Source organism: Berghia stephanieae, chromosome 4 (assembly GCF_034508935.2).
Source record: "Berghia stephanieae isolate SIO BIC M18660-M18661 chromosome 4, UCSD_Bste_1.3, whole genome shotgun sequence".
NCBI lineage: Eukaryota > Metazoa > Mollusca > Gastropoda > Nudibranchia > Aeolidiidae > Berghia > Berghia stephanieae.
The window spans coordinates 60,624,659-60,642,158 of NC_088363.1; the positions used below are offsets into that span (position 1 = coordinate 60,624,659).

At 36.9% G+C, this 17,500-nt stretch overlaps 1 protein-coding gene across 2 annotated transcripts in view; it reads left to right on the top strand.

Annotated features, from left to right (window-relative positions):
* Window positions 1-17,500, top strand: part of LOC144970952 (uncharacterized) — a 326,090-nt gene that overhangs the window by 1,260 nt on the left and 307,330 nt on the right. The window contains exon 2 of one of the 2 annotated variants that reach the window (XM_078911163.1): window positions 31-433. The gene's annotated coding sequence lies outside the window, so the exon portion shown is untranslated. Of the gene's footprint in view, window positions 1-30; window positions 434-17,500 lie in introns of those variants that run through there. The other variant, XM_078911162.1, reaches the window with a different exon arrangement.

The window sequence follows — 17,500 nt, forward strand, 5'->3', positions numbered from 1 at the left end:
AAAATTAATTGTTTTAGTTTTCATTTTAAGTCATGTGCTGATAATAGTTACAGTTAAATATTTTTAACACTTTATCTTTTGAGAATCACAAAAGATACTGGAAATTGTGAAGGAGTGTGTTAAGTAGGCTAAAATAAGCATCTGAGTCATTTCTAGGATTGGTGAATTAGAACTTTTTAAATGTGAGTTTTAGACATAGTGTTTTAATATGATTAAAGACAGTTAAGTTATACTATTTCGGATGTATGCTAGATGAATGAATAAAAATTCGTATAGTGCTAAAATGCTATTTCTTTAAGGATATAGAGTATATATAGCAAGCAGCTTCACTTCAAATTGGATAACGTTATAAGTCATCGATACTAGAGTTAAAAGATTGAACACATACAAAGACCAATGTGCACAGATGATTGTGACTGAACTCGAAAAAGCGGTAAGAGCAAGCAAAAGAAATTATATAAAAGCCAATTAATATGATTTTTAAATTATGAAGTGATATTTATCATATGAATAACTTTATCAATATAAACACACACACATACACACATATTATATATATATATATATATATAATATATATATATATATATATATATATATATATATATATATATATATATACGTACAATGACTTGAATAAGTTGAAGTCCCACGCAATGTTAACAAGTTAACTACCTTACTCTGAAATTGCACGTATTTTGTAAAAAATCTTGGCCAGAAAACTCGCCCTTCAAAAATCGAAGTTTCGAAGTCCAAGGTTTGAGAGTTTAAGCCAAGATGAGGGTCATTTAAATCGATCGATTTTTGAAGTACGAGTTTTCTAGTAAATTTTTCAAATACGTGTCTTCCCAGAGGACGGAAACATCGATGTATACTGATCAACAAAAAACCTTATTCTTTGCTCCATTGTTGATGTTAACATATTAAGGCACTTCGTTTCAATTTGCATTATAATAGTTGTATATAAATTATACCATATATATATATATATATATATATATATATATATAGTCCCGATAGCTCAGTTGGTAGAGCACTCGTTGCACACACGAAGGGATCAAGATCGATCCCAGGTGCAGTCGAGAATTTTTCTAACCCCCCCCCCCCCGCCCTATCCACCCAACAGTGAATGGGTAGCTGAGACTGTAAGATTTGGCCGAAAGTTCTTTGCGACAGACAAGCGTCCTACCTAAAGGTTAGCAAGCAACTACGATTGTCCGTTTCACGCTATAGAAACCGGGGTAAACTCGGGCTCCATTAGGCTCATGGATATGAATGTTATATATATATATATATATATATATATATATATATATATATATATATATATATACGAGTAGAATATATTACTAAAAATAGTAGTTCCTCGTATATATAATATATATATATATATAATATTTATATATATATTTGATATAATATATATTACATATATGTTTATATATAAATGCTGATACACACAAATTCTCTGCTTTAATCATTGTTCTGTTTCACTCACCTCTCCCAACTTTCTAATCCTTCTACTTAAAACTCTCCCTTCGTTCTCCTAATCCTCCTTAAACTTCTCATTTCAGCCTTTTCTTTTCATTTCCTCGTGATCGGTTTCCTTTGCTTTCGCTTCCCTCATCCTGCTCTTCCTCCTCCTTCTCCCCTCATGTTCTTTCTTCTTTCTTGCTTTCTTTCATTCCTTCTTCTTCCTCCTCTTCTCCTCCTCCTACTATTCTTCCTCCTCCTCCTCCTCCTCCTCCTCCTCCTCGGTGTCAAACGTTTCTCAGAAACTATTCAATGAAACCGTCTGAAAATTGCCACCGTTGTCACAGGAATAATGTATTATGTCACCATAGAGACATTTTTGATAAGAATTGTCTTATATATTTTTAACATTAATTTTGTCATAACATTTTGATTCTTAACTTTGTAATGTTCTAAATAAAATTTCATAAGCTCTGAAGCCTTAAAATTTCTCAATGGCGACACACTATGCTACAACGTTGATAAGAGGCCATTCTTTCATTAGTCTTTGTGGAACGTTTGCCACAAGATTATTATAGTTTTTGATGTCAGACCCCCAACTTAGGTCGCATAGCGGTTATCGACACAGAATTAATATTTTTCACCAAAAATGTTTTTTTTTTTCAACCTCGTATAATGACGATACAGAATGATTAAAACCGCCCAATTTATAGGTAACTGAAATCTTTTTGAAAAGACCCAAAACGCCCCTTAATATCTGAAAAAATCAATAATTTTGTTTTTATTCAAACTTTAATAAATTCTTCTTCTTATTTCTTTCCTTTTGATATTGGTATTTTCATCATATATTTATTTCAGTAAATGGTGTGATAACGTTATATTCAGCGCGCTTCTAAATGCGAACCACCTCTTATAATCGGTATAATATAGATAGTATTCGCTTGACTAAGAGGCTCATAACATTGCCATAGGGAAGTATAACGGACCAACACACAAAACAATGTGTAACCATTAACTTTTATAGTCTGGTTCATACAGTTTAGTGATAATTACTCACAAACATGGATGGCAAAAAACAATAACAAAGGCCAGAATGACGCCATCTTCCTTCTATCTATAGAAGTGACCCAGATGCCAAAAAGTGATTATATATTATTATTTTTAATGACCATCATCAATGTGAGATTTTGGTTATTTCTCCCTTTGAGAACACACCATTCGCCTTTAACCAGCTAACTGCCATACTCTGGAAAGACAAGCACCTCTTTAAAAATTTGACCAGAAAACTCGTCCTTCAAATATCGATCGATTTAAATGACCCTCATCTTGGAAAAAAAACCCCTCTTAAACCTGGGACCTTGGGATGTCCTAGTGTTGAGAGATTTTGACAAAGACCCAGGTGACGTCACCTTCGATCTATCTATAGATAGTATGCAGATGACGTCACTCAGGCCTTTGTTATTGTTTTTGCCATCCGCGTTTGTGAGTTGTTCTCACTAAACTGTATTAACCAGACTATAAAAGTTCATGGTTACACAGAGTTTGTGTGTTGGTCCGTTATACTTCCGGATGGCAATGTTGTGAACTCCTTGGCCAAGTGCATTCTATCTATACTCATCGTCCTTAATGACACACATTGACTTTTCCAAAGTTTTTTTTTTCTCTCTTTTTTTTTTTAATACTCAAAATTCAGTTTTCACCATTTAAATCCTCTAGATATAAAACCGTTTGAGGCAATGTGTCACTTTTGGTCAGCGCTCATGTGTTCGTAACATCAGTCCCTCACATTACAATATTATGATGCTCACTCAATCCAGGTGGCGGACTCGTTCACGGATTTGTGTGCAGTCGCGAACCGAAGCCATCGTTAACTTATATAGATAGTTTGCGCTTGACTAAGAAGCTCACAACATTGCCATCCGGAAATATAACGGACCAACACACAAAACTCTGTGTAACCATGAACTTTTATACTCTGGATAATACTGTTAAGTGAGAATTGGATTCAATAGTCTAATGTCACGTCGCCCAGCAACGACGGCCATCGTGGTTCTAAAGAAAGAAAATCGGTACTTTTTATTCTTCTTGCTGGCTAGAACTTTTCATATGTCTTGTGATCAGAATGTGTAAAAATCAAAACATGATCAGATTTATAATGTTTTTTCCCCTCTGGATACGATTTTATGCTCTTCTGGGAAATATGTTATAAAGGCGGTCGCCATTGTTCCGATAGTTTAGAGCCAGTTACTAAGTTACCATGCGTCATTACGAGGGAAGTGACGTTACAACTGTTGAAGCGTATTACTCATAAACGTGGTGGAAAAAAAGAAAAAAAGAAAAAAAAAAAACAATAACAAAGGCGTGAGTGACGTCACCTTCATTCTATCTATAGCCTCGGGCAGTCGTCAGTGATTAGTAAACATAGCGAACTACACAGGTTTCACTATCGATGGTAAGTAAGATACCCACTGTTCTACCGCTTGGTCAATAGAACCAACACAGAAAACTATGTGTACATTTATACGTTTAAAATATGGATAAGAAATTTGTGTGATAACTAGTCACCCATTTGGCGGAATAAAACCAATAACAATGATCAGAGAGAGAGGGCAACTTCATTCACGCTATTGCTTATAAACGACCATCTATGTTTGTCCGAGCACAAATTCAATGTTTTGATTGATCAAAAATTTACTAGCTAATACAACGGTCAACCAGATGCCTTGCGTTTTCGGATTCTTTGCGCAACGTATAGATAGAATGCGCTTGGCCAAGGAGTTCACAACATTGCCATCCGGAAGTATAACGGACCAACACGCAAACTCTGTATAACCATGAACTTTTATAGTCTGGTTAATACAGTGTAGTGAGAACAACTCACAAACGCGGATGGCAAAAACAATAACAAAGGCCTGAGTGACGTCATCTGCATACTATATATACGCGTAGGCCGGGTATAGATAGAATGCGCTTAGCCAAGGAGTTCACAACATTGCCATCCGGAAGTGTAACGGACCAACACACAAACTCTGTGTAACCATGAACTTTTATAGTCTGGTTAATACAGTTTAGTGAGAACAACTCACAAACGCGGATGGCAAAAACAATAACAAAGGCCTGAGTGACGTCATCTGCATACTATCTATAGATAGAACGAAGATGACGTTATTGTATTTTGCATTCCGCGTTTGTGAGTTATTCTCACATTACCCCGACTATAAAATTTCATGGTTACACAGAGTATTGTGTGTTTGTCCGTTATACTTCCGGATGGCAATGTTATTAGCTTATTAGCCAAGCGCATACTATCTATAGATAGTTCGAAGCTGACGTCATTCGGGTCTTTGTTATTGTTTTTTGCCATCCGCGTTTATGAGTAATGCTCACTGAACTGTATTTACCCGACAATAAACGTACATGGATACACACAGTTTTGTGTGTTGGTCCGTTATACTTCCGGATGGCAATGTTATGAGCTTCTTAGCCAAGCGCATACTATCTATACAGTCCTCACTGGTGTAGGGTAACCACTGTGAGACATGTTCTAGACCTTACTCTGCACCTTTCCAGTGTCTCCTCTTGCTGATGCAGAAGCGTGGCACCACGATATGATCTTTGTACCGTATCAATAAGATGCCAAGTTTGATAACCACGCAGCGCCGTGTGCCCTTGAGCAAGTCACTTCGGCCTAGCTCACGACGTGGCGCTGCCCTGTGGCTATGCTCTGTTGTTCCAGTCTGCCAATGGAATAGACATTTTAAAAGTCTCTTGGGAATCATTAATGGAATTCTGACAAGAAAATCCCCATTGTACCCAGTTCATAGAACTCAGTTTAATTTTTACACAAAAATCAATACAATACACACACATCCACACCCCCCCCCCCCCCCCACACACACAGAGGCAAACACACACATTGATACATATACAAATAGAGTGAGTGTGAGAGGTAGAGATAGATAATAAATAGAAAGAAAAAAAATATATAGATGGATAGATATATAGATAGGATCATATTACACACACACACACACACACACATATATATATATATATATATATATATATATATATATATATATAGAGAGAGAGAGAGAGAGAGAGAGAGAGAGAGAGAGAGAGGGGGTGGCGGGATGCCATCAACATATCAGCAGGAGAAATAACATTAAGAACAATGTTATTCCGACTGACAACGCAAAAGAGAAGATAATAACAAAAGAAACATTAATATGAAAAAATCACATGTTTTTTTCTTTAAACGAGTCAGAACTAATTTCCTGTGTGGTTTTATTGATCATCTTGAGAACACAACGGATACTGGTTGTCAGAAAACACCATAATCCCGCGAGCACGATATTATCATTATAAATATTATCATTGTTATTTTTATGGGCTATCATCGTCTTCTTTGTCCGGCTATGTGGTCTTGTAGTATGACACTCACTCACTTTCTGATCGGAAGGTCCTTTGTTCGAGCCTCGCTCGGCGCATAGTTGAGTCCTTGTAAAAGACTCTTTACTCACATTCTCTCACCGTACTCAGGTGCAAAATGAGTACATGGCCGTTAACAGCGTTGTCGCTGTCGGAAAAAAAGTGTAATATCGCCTAACACACGTCATGTCTCGTCCTACATGTTAAGTGTTGCTGTTGGTCAAGGATCCCTGTAAAGCGCTTTGAGCACGTTTAGTGGATATTGCACTATATAAAAGCTCAACTTTTTTCCCCCATAAATGGATGAGTTTAGAATCTGACCCATCAGATCAAACCAGTAATATGTTGATGTGGTTTAGACGCTAAAATGTTATTTTTTTATTTCGTGAAGTCCCAGGTTTGAGAGTTTTTATCAAGATGAGGGTCATTTAAATCGATTGATATTTGAAAGACGAGTTTTCTGGCATTTTAAATACGTGTTTTTCTATATAACTACAGTAAACTAGTCAAATTCCTTTTTTCTCTCTAGTTATTTCAGTGTATGTAAAACCAACGTTCAAACATTTACAATACAGATCACCGGACGTCATTATAATTGTGGGCTTGTTTTAACATCGTTGTAATGGACACGAGTTTGCGTTGGTTTGAGAGTATTTCCATTACAACTATGAGAAGCAATTTGGGCTCTCGGACTTGCAAAACAAACAAAACTTGAATTTGTATATAGGGCACTATCCACTAAACCGTGCGCAAGGGTTCCCTAGCCAACAGCAGCTTTTATCATGATGGACGAGGTATGGCGATAATACAAATTTTCGGACAGACAACGCTGTTAACGGCCAGGTGCTCATTTTATTTCTCTCTATACGATGAGATAATGTGAGTAAAGAGCCTTTACCAAGGACTCAACTATCCGCAAATAAATAAGTAAACGTATAAAACCAATGTCTGGCATCTTGTTCATCTCGATATAATACCGTTTTGAGACAATAGGTCACAAATTATGTGTGTGTGTTTCTGTGTGTGTGTGTGTGTGTGTGTCTCCGTGTGTGTGAGTGTGTGTGTGTGTGGGTGGGGGGGGGGGTGAGGCGTTTTATTGAGGAAGGAATGGATTGTATGAGAGAACAACAAACGTTGTGTTTACAATTTGATTTTCTCTATTTGCCTATCGTTAGTGCAATAGCCTTAAATATTCTCTCCCAATGGACCGATGAACCTTTCCAGGACATCTCCGGGAGACATCGAGCACTTCGATTTGTTGACAGAATTTGTTTCGGTAAATAGCAGATCTGAATTTCTCTCTCTTGTTTACAAATTTAAAACTCTTCGGTATCAGTAGCGGTTGTCCAATGGGAGAATAGTAAAATGTTACAATGATATTCAGTTGTCTCTTTTGTCTTTTTTACAAGCTGTCTCAGTCGATATGAGTATTATTGTTGGTGCCAAATAAAACACAAGACTGGAATATCTTTATACAAGTAGCTTGTAATATATTCCTCCCACTGGTAGTCATTAAGTGGAGAGGGTCTCTATATCTGAGGTAGAGCACTGGCCTCATATAATAGAGACTCCTAATGATCCCAGGTCGTGCAGTGATTGGATTGCTCGGTCTAATATATCTCACGTATAACAAATTTGCGATAGATTGGCGTCTTATCCAAATGACAGAAAGCAGTTTTAATGCCCGTTTAATGTTAATGTTGGCATAGAAACTATCACAGGGCTGTGTAACATGTTTTACAAAAGCACCCATATACCATAAGAATTAAGAACATCAGTATTTATACTCCTCCTCAAAAAAGCAAATGCAGTAGAATGTTCCGACTACAGCACAATAAGTTTGATGTGCCACGTATTGAAACTGCCTCTAACTATCATACTTAGAGTAATAAAGGATAAAATAAATGCCGAAGTCACTGAAGAGCAAGCAAGATTTCGAAGCAATAGCGGAACCAGAGAAGCGATTTTCAACCTCAAAATGTTGATTGAGAAACACCTGTATGTCCAAAAAGAATTGTACGCATGTTTTATTGATTACTCCAAGGCATTCAACACTGTAAACCACAAAACGATGATTAACACTTTAAGAAAAATAGATATAGATGAAAATGACACTGCCATTATTGCAAATCTGTACTGGACCCAAATTACCAAAATAAGAAGCGGGAATATAATATCTGACCCTGTGGAAATCAAGCGGGGTGTCCGACAAGGTTGTGTCCTCTCACCGTGCCTTTTCAACTTATATACAGAATTTATATTCAGAGAAATATATAAAATGAACGGCGTAGTTGTGAATGGAAGAAATATCAATAACTTGAGATATGCAGACGATACCGTACTACCGGCAACAAACAAAGAAGACCTGCAGAAACTAGTAGATGAGGCCAATAAAATAAGTACTAAATATCTACCGAAAATTAATATACAGAAAACGAAAATAATGGTATTCACACGAGCAGAAGAAAAACCCAAAGCCATCATAACAGTAGACGTAAAGCAGTATAACAAGCTTATACATACCTCGGCCAGTGTATTACAGAAGATGGCAGATCTTTTGCAGAGGCCAAACGAAGGAACAGCATTTCCCAAAACAAACTTCATGAAAATGAGAAACAATCTCACTAACTTAAAACTATCAACAAAAACAAAAGTGCGTATGGTTAAATGTTTATTATAGTCCATATTCTTGTTTGCCTGTGATAGAAAGAAAAATTGATTCGTTTGAGATGCGGGTATATCGCAGAATTCTGAGAGTACCACGGACCAGAAAGAAATCAAACATGCAGGCAAAAGGTCCAGAAAACTGTTAGCAGAAGTTAAAATGAGAAAACTGAACTATTAAGGACACGTTCGGAGACACTACACCATCCAAAAATCGGTGCTTGTGGGAAAAGTAGCAAGCAGAAAGGCACGGGCAAACCAAGGAAGTCCTGAAAAGGAAATAAGTAGGCAACAACTGCTCGGTAATGGCCCTTGAGAGTGAAGATTCGCGTTTCATGACATTCAACCTCTGTAGGGAGACGGAACTCCGGTAGATAAGGTAAAGTTACAGATAGTCAGTACAATATTATTATTGTCTATTTACAAATAAATACAGTCAATTTACTTGATGTTGAAATCTAGAAAGGCGTGTATGAAACAGTGTCAGACAAAACAGTAACAAATGTACAAGAAAATACCATCCAAAAATTCAGCCTGTCTCGACTGGAGTGAAATTGTTTTATACATTTTAATGCTCTATATATAGCCTATCAGACTGATTATTCAATATCTAGGTCAAATGTTTGAATTCCTGACTGTCCATTTGTCACATGGTAGCTTAGCGGTGTGGTATCTCGAATTGTACCAAAGTCAATGATATTGAGCTCAATCCGTGATCTGATTGATGACAAAGATTCTTCAACTGTTGACCATCTTGGTGACGTCAAATGCTGTAAGAGCGTTTGTACACAAATTAAATAGTTTGTGTAATTTGGGCATTTGTTTTACATGGCTTGCTACAGTCATCATTATCATTGCTTTTTCACCCTGGGTCAGGGTATAGGCCACAGACAAACAGTTTCCATCCTTCTCTATCCTGAGCTAACTTTTTAAACTCGTTCCTTGTCTTATCACGTCTCTGTATACCAGCTTCTTTAATTCTTCTCCGTGTTCCCCGTGGCCTTCCCTTGATCTTCTGCTCTGAGGGTTCCAGTCCAATACTTTCTTTGTTATAGTGGAGTCATTCTTTCTAAGGGTGTGTCCAATCCACCTCCATCGTCTTCTTCCTATTTCCTCTTCCACTGATTTCTGCTGTATTCTTTTCCATACTTCTTCATTTTTTATTCTATCCATCCATTCTATTCTGAGTAGCTTACGCAATGCGCCTGTTAACGAAAATGATGCATTCCAAGTTTCACATCCATACATTAGGACATACTTCACGTTTGAGATGAAAAGTCTTAGCTTTAGTCGAAGGGAGATATCTTTAGTTCTCCAAACTCTGTTCGTAGATGTGAATGCAGCATGTGCCTTTCCTATCCGTGCTTTTATCTCTGCTTCCGTGCCTCCATTTATGTCAATTATACCCCCGAGATAGCAGAAAGTGTCTATATATTCAGTTCCTATCCTTTACTTTTATCTGCTGCCTTTGACGCGTACCTATCCTAAAGACCTTTGATTTTACAGGGTAAATTCTTAGACCAATTGATTCCGAGAGTCTGAATATAATTGTGGTTTTTGTTTGCATCCTGTCCTGGGTGTGGGACAGAAGAGCCAGATCAACTGCAAAATCCAGATCATCCAACTGTGTCAAGGGGGTCCACTGTATCCCGTTTCTTCGCTCTTTGGAGGTTTCCTTCAGTAAAAGCTTAAAAATTGATGCGCGCATTGATTATGGTGAAATCAATGATTGAGAGTTTGAAGATCGGAGGGTACTAATATTATTAGTTAACCCTCTTGCAATCTGCAAGAAAATTTGAGAAACAGACCGTGATGCTAGAATGAAATCACAACATGTCTGTACAATACAATGCCAGACAAAAAATGTCTATCTATCTATCTATCTATCTATCTATCTATCTATCTATCTATCTATCTATCTATCTATCTATCTATCTATCTATCTATATATCTATCTACTATCTATGTCTCTATCTATTTATCTATCTATCTATCTCTCTATCTATCTATATATCTATCTCTTCCTCCCACTTACCCCATCTATTTTTCGCAATCTCTCTCTCTCCCTCCCTCTCTCTCTCTCTCTCTCTCTCTCTCTCTCTCTCTCTCTCTTTCTTTCTCGTTATACTCTCATATACCCTGTCTTTCTTTTTTGTTTGTTTGTTATCTTTCACTCTCTCAAATACAACCTTTAATTGTTCGATTGTGTGTCGCCACTTTCTCTTTTCAATCTCAAACTCTCTTTTTTTTCTTTTATTCATCTCAAAAAGTGTAACCACTGTTAAATTTTCTCCTCGGTCATAAATATAAACGTTACCTTGGTAACACCAAATATCTGCCAGTGTCTCATTATTCAGGATTTGAGACAGACCAGTTAGCATCACGAAAGGGCAAATACTAGCTATATTATGCAATCAATAGACAGCGCGGACTAATCTGTAACTCGACTGGGATTTAAACAAAAGAACATCTCTTGAGAAAGTGGGGTTCTTAATGATTTCATACTGGCCCACTCTTTGACAAGCATTTTTTTTTGGTAGTAAAAGGTCGATCAATGACCATGGTCATAACCAGAAGTACTTGTGGCTTTCGGGTCTTGTCACTACGCACTCGCCTAGTAGGTTCCTGGTTCGAATCTCGCTAGATCTAGGCGGCGCAAAATTGAGTAGTTGATCAATCCTGTTAAACTTAGTGCGTCCGATCCATTAAACATTAAGAGGAGTAAAAGAGTATCCAGTAATGTTAATCTTTCAGGACGAATATTTCAATGAACAAAGCGCACATCATCGCAATGTAATTCATACAAAGCCATCTTAAATACTTGCCTGTGGCACAAAACAATCAGCCTCACAGATCCTGAGCATCACTCAATTGAAACAATATAGATGACAGATCATGATAAATATTCACAAAATGTTGGGCTGATTGCTTCGGGTGAGGACTCATGATTCCAAAGTGAAAGAGAAATAAAAGCACTTGATTAAATTATGTTCTATATGTGTATGTGGGTAAACATATCTTACCCATGCACTGACGTTTCATGATAAGATTAAAGAACAAAAAACCCATTGACGATGTCTAGAAAACTTTTCATTTGTATATTGGATTGTCATAATGTGCGGCTATGTGATATGACACTCGCTTTCGGATCGGAGGGTCCTGGGTTCGAGCCTCGATCGGCGTATAGTTGAGTCCTTCTCTCACCTTACTCAGGTGTAAAATGATTACCTTGCCGTTAACAGCGTTGTCTCTTTCCGAAACAGATTGTAATATCGCCTAACAGGCGTCATATCTCGCCCATCATATTAAGTGTTGCTTTTGGCCAGGGACCCATTGTAAATCACTTTGAGCACTTTTAGTGGAAATTGCTCTATATAAAAAAAAGCTCAAAAGCTCAATAATATCACCTGAAAGACGTCATGTTTCGTTCTACATGTTGAATGTTGCTGTTGGTTAAGGATGTCTTGTAAAGCACTTTTAGCACGTTTAGTGGACATCGATCTTTATAAATTATCAAGTTTAAAAAAACATTAAACAGTGAGCTTTTGTTCTTTACAATATCTCTTCAAATTTTCGTAAATAAACTCTGCCGCCTAAAATCGTTTAAAACTTCTTTAAGCGAAGACATGAATTGGAAACAAGACAATTTTAAAAAGAGATTAATGGAAGGTTGGGGAATATTTCTGTTTTGTGACCCATCGATTCAATCTGGTACTGTTATGTCGGGATAGCTTCCCCCCCCCCCCAAAAAAAAAAAATAAAAAAATACACACACAAAAAAACAACAGCAGCCCCCCCCCCCCCAAATGAAATAATTGAGCTTTTATATAGCACAATATCCACTAAATGTTTGCAAAGTGATTTGCAAGGGGTCCCTGGCCAACAGCAGCACACGTAGGACGAGCCATGACGCCTGTTAGGCGATTTCACATTTGTTCCGAGAGAACAACGCTGTTAACGGCCAGGTACTCATTTTACACCTGAGTACGATGAGAGAATGTGAGTAAAAAGTCTTTTCTAAGTATTCAACTATGCACCGAGCGAGGCTCGAACACAAGACCTTCCCATTCAAAAGCGAGTGTCATACAACAAGACCACATCGTCGCACAATATCATTATATCCCTCAAATGACCTCACTCATATCATTTAAACCAAAATCTGTCTTATTTTAAATCTTTCTCTCTATGAGTGGTTCTCAAATTCCAACAATTTTACTTTAAGAAATAGCTAGTATTGGGGTCGGTCGAGAAATAATTACCCGTGAAAATCTTTTGAAAAAATATATAATATCTGATATGTGTGGAAGAATAATGTTTAAATGACTGAACTCCTACGCTTTTCTTTAACAAAGGAAAATAATAGGATGCCTCCTCATAATATTTTTGTTATTATGCTCTAGTAAAATTGGGTTTTTCCCAAAATCTAAGGGAAATAATGATAGGCAATTTTCTTCTTTTTCGAAGCAGCTCAACTCATGAAACTATATCACCAAGCCGTGTGTGACTACAATGGTCGAATTTGTGTAAAATTTCCCATTGAAACATATTATGTCTACTTCATGGGATCCCTAGTTTTACCAATTAAGTCGGTTTTGCCCCCTTGAATCTCAAAACAAATGTTGTGCTTAGGTGATAATCTTGGCAGGATAATGGGTCATAAGACAACACCAACTTTCATCTGCTAATTCTATGGATACTAATTTGTTTTAAGCTATTCTTCAAATACATTTAGTAGCATATACATAAAATATTTAACATAAAGTAATGTTTTTTTTATATAAATGGAGAACGAGGAGATACAAGGGTAAAGATAAAAATAGATGGATAGATAGATAGATAGATAGATAGATAGATAGATAGATAGATAGATAGATAGATATATAGACAGATAGATAGATAGATAGATAAATAGGTAGGTAGTTCAGACATAGAGAGAGAGAGAGAGAGAGAGAGAGAGAGAGAGAGAGAGAGAGAGAGAGAGAGAGAGAGAGAGAGAAAGAGATGAGGTATGTAAGAGGATAGTACCATATATTTCTACAGACGCAACGCTGATACCTGCATCGTTTAACACCTGATAAAAGAGGCTTTTCCATGGACTCAACTTTGCGCTACCCATTTGGGACTCGAACCATGGACCTAACGATCAGATGATGAGTGTCATACTACAAGAGCCAGAAAACCGGACAATACAGTAAAGCTACAAACATTGAATACTCCAATTATATTTTCGATGTCAGTTTGTTGCGACTGTGAGCATGCATTGTGTTGTAGATTGCATTTGTTTGAATATTTGAAACCATATATTGAGGTCAATATTACTAGTGCTCGAAAAATCTTAACAAGGCCGCAAGCGTATCATAAATAGACCGACCTCTAATTTTTCTATCTTTCACTCTTGAAATCCAACTCTCTCCCTCTCTTCATTTCCCGCATAATGTTCCTCTTTCGATGGTAAAGCCGAATCCATTTTCAGGGGGATGTTATTGATTCCAAATAGCCACCCCTCAGATCCTTAAGGTATCCAATTATAATGGTAGTACATTAGACTTCAAATTGTTGAATGGTCTATGTGAAAACTGAAAGCCTTGCAAAATGGGAAACTTGCATTTTGACGAGATCGGAGAGTTGATTGCCGTACTCTGGAAAGCCACGTATTTAAAAATATCGATCGATTTAGATGCCCCCCCCCCCTCCCCACCTTAGTAAGATGTCTTTACGTGGCTTTCCAGCATGAGGCAGTTCACTGGCTAAGGAAAAAGTAGATTTCATATCAAGAATGTTTGTTGAACTATCCCCTGTAGTTCTCGCTCTTGGAAAAATAGTAAGGGAAAGAGCTTACTCTTAGAAACCACTTGACACGACGTAGTAGTAGTAGTAGTAGTAGTAGTAGCAGCAGCAGCAGCAGCAGTAGTAGTAGTAGTAGTAGTAGTAGTAGTAGTAGTAGTAGTAGTAGCAGCAGTAGTTTTAGTAGTAGTAGTAGTGGTAGTAGTAGTAGTAGTAGTAGTCGTAGTAGTAGTAGCAGCCGTAGTCGTAGTAGTAGTAGTGGTAGTAGCAGTAGTAGTAGTAGTAGTAGTAGTAGTAGTAGTAGTAGTAGTAGTAGTAGTAGTAGTAGTAGTTTTAGTAGTAGTAGTAGTAGTAGTAGTAGTAGTAGTAGTAGTAGTAGTAGTAGCGTATGGCTATACCTCCAAATTCATTTCGTCAACCCAGCCTCGGAAGTCTTCCTCAGCCCTAAGGACGGTTTCGTAGTCACCCTCAAGTTTAATAACTGGACAGTGGAAGACGATGTGATTGCTGGTCTCTGGGGCTGCCTGACATTTCCGGCAGGTATTATTGTTTCCAAGACCACTTGACACAGCAGAGGATCACTCATGCCGATCTGTAGAATTAAATTCTCAAGTCTTAAATAATTCTAAAATAGCAGTGAAGAAATCGCACAAGGTTTGAAACATTGAGAACTGTCAATATGATAATATATCCATTACCTAAAACTGATAACCATTTTACGTATTTGGATCTCACATCGCTGAATGAATTAAAGGCATCTTCTGCACTCATCTCGAATGGACACCATTATATGACAATGCATTTGGGACATTATGAAAATTTACAGGTTGATAAATATGGCCAGGAGTTATACTCACCGAATTTCAAATATGGAAGGACTGTTCAAGACATTTTGCCTTAGTAAGCTACAGAGAGCTTTGAAAGCTTGCAATAACCCACTTCCACGAGAAGCCGTCGCCCTATATCAATCAAAACAAAGACAACACGCCATCTCAATTCATTTTTACCTCATAGTATTCCAAATTTTAATGCGCAACTGTGATTTAACTACTTTAAAAATTTTTAATATACACATACAATTTCATTATATATATATATATATATATATATATATATATATATATATATATATATATATATACACACATACATTGATTCTTAACTACGAGTAAATTTATACATTTTTATTCATGTCACGTCTATAAACGAAACAATTTCCATTTTAATTGGATGAATCAACTATGTATTATTATTATTATTATTATTATTATTATTATTATTATTATTATTATTATTATTATTATTATTATTATTATTATCGCACTAATCGACTTTTGACTTTTCATCTCTCTGACTTTGCCTGAAAACGATTCCCATTTAGCAGGTTACAATTTTGGAACAAACCGGACGAGGAAGAGCCGGCAGCATATTTTAATGAAGTTGTCAGATTTAGGGAAGGCGACCCTCAAAGTATCAAATGCTATTATCTCCTTTCTTGTTGGTGTTGGTGGAAATCTGGCAAGAGGATCCATAACGCTGCTGGTTTTGATGATGATGATGATGATGATGATGATGATGATGATGATGATGATGATGACGATGATGATGATGGTGAGGATGATGATGATGATGGTGATGAGGATGATGACGATGATGAGGATGATGATGATGATGATGATGATGATGATGATGATGATGAGGATGAGGATGATAACGACGACGATGATGACGATGATGATGATGATGATGATGATGATGATGATGATGATGATGATGATGATGATGATGATGATGATGATGATGACAACGAAGATGATGATGATGATTATGATGATGCTACTGCTGCTCCTAATTATTTTGTTAATGACGACGTTGATGATCATACTGATGACGATGAAGATGATGGCTATGATAATGATAATGATTTTAATGTCGTCTATAAGTCTGACACTTTTATGCTATACCAGGGTCAGGTAAAGTAGTGGAATCGCCAAGATAAAATAATTAGTCCATTAACGTCTTAAGGGCTATTGAGTTCGAGGTTATCGAGGATTTTGTGTTGTATTATAGGGAGACGAGTTGGAATAATTTCCGTTTGGAGTGCGAATGGTCTGTAGGGGGGGGGGGGGGGGGGGGCTAGAGACGCTGCCACGAGCTTGGAAACGTAAAATATCATGTACATTAATCTTTAAGTGTAGTTTCAATATTATTACAAATCACAGTAGGGTATTGTTAAATAACCGGGGGATCGGTATGAACCAGACTGTTCGTTTTGTCAATATACACATTTTTTTCTCATCTTAGCAAGAGTAATGTTACTTCAAAATCGATGATTGCTTTAAATGACTTCCACTCCCCCCTCCCTCCCCACGCGAAAATATGAATAAATAGATAAATCACGACCTAACGAATACATTGCAATTTCAGTTTCAACCTTTTATTTTGGATACTTTTATGGTCATTCATTATTATGGATCGATAGAGACCTATATATCGTGATATATTTTTCCATACAGTACGGAATTATAGAATTATAAGGCGTGTATATACAATATTTATCAGCGAGTCACCAATTTGCTTGACAATGCTTTATTTAATCACATAAAGAACAACATTTCCAGTTCATATGTATTGGCTGCCCTTTTCATTATAGCAGGATTATAATAATTAATATGCATTTAGCATGACACTCCGTTATTTGGGTCGAGTGGGGTAATCCTTACCTCACGATAGATAGTATGCAGATGACGTCACTCAGGCCTTTGTTATTGTTTTTGCCATCCGCGTTTGTGAGTTGTTCTCACTAAACTGTATTAACCAGACTATAAAAGTTCATGGTTACACAGAGTTTGTGTGTTGGTTCGTTATACTTCCGGATGGCAATGTTGTGAACTCCTTGGCCAAGCGCATTCTATCTATAGCATGACTCTATCACATTCAAAATGATATTCTAGAACAATTAAATTATTGTGAGATACAGTGTATCCTCGTTGTTTTGTTATCTGTAACCAACCGTCTAAAAACGGTATAGTTTCCGGATGAGTAGGAACCATAAAAATTGTATTGACGCCATGCGTTTTGTTAAAAACCATGACGTAACTCTAGTCGGCCATGTTTAACATCAACAAGCCAGATACAACGTAGGTAC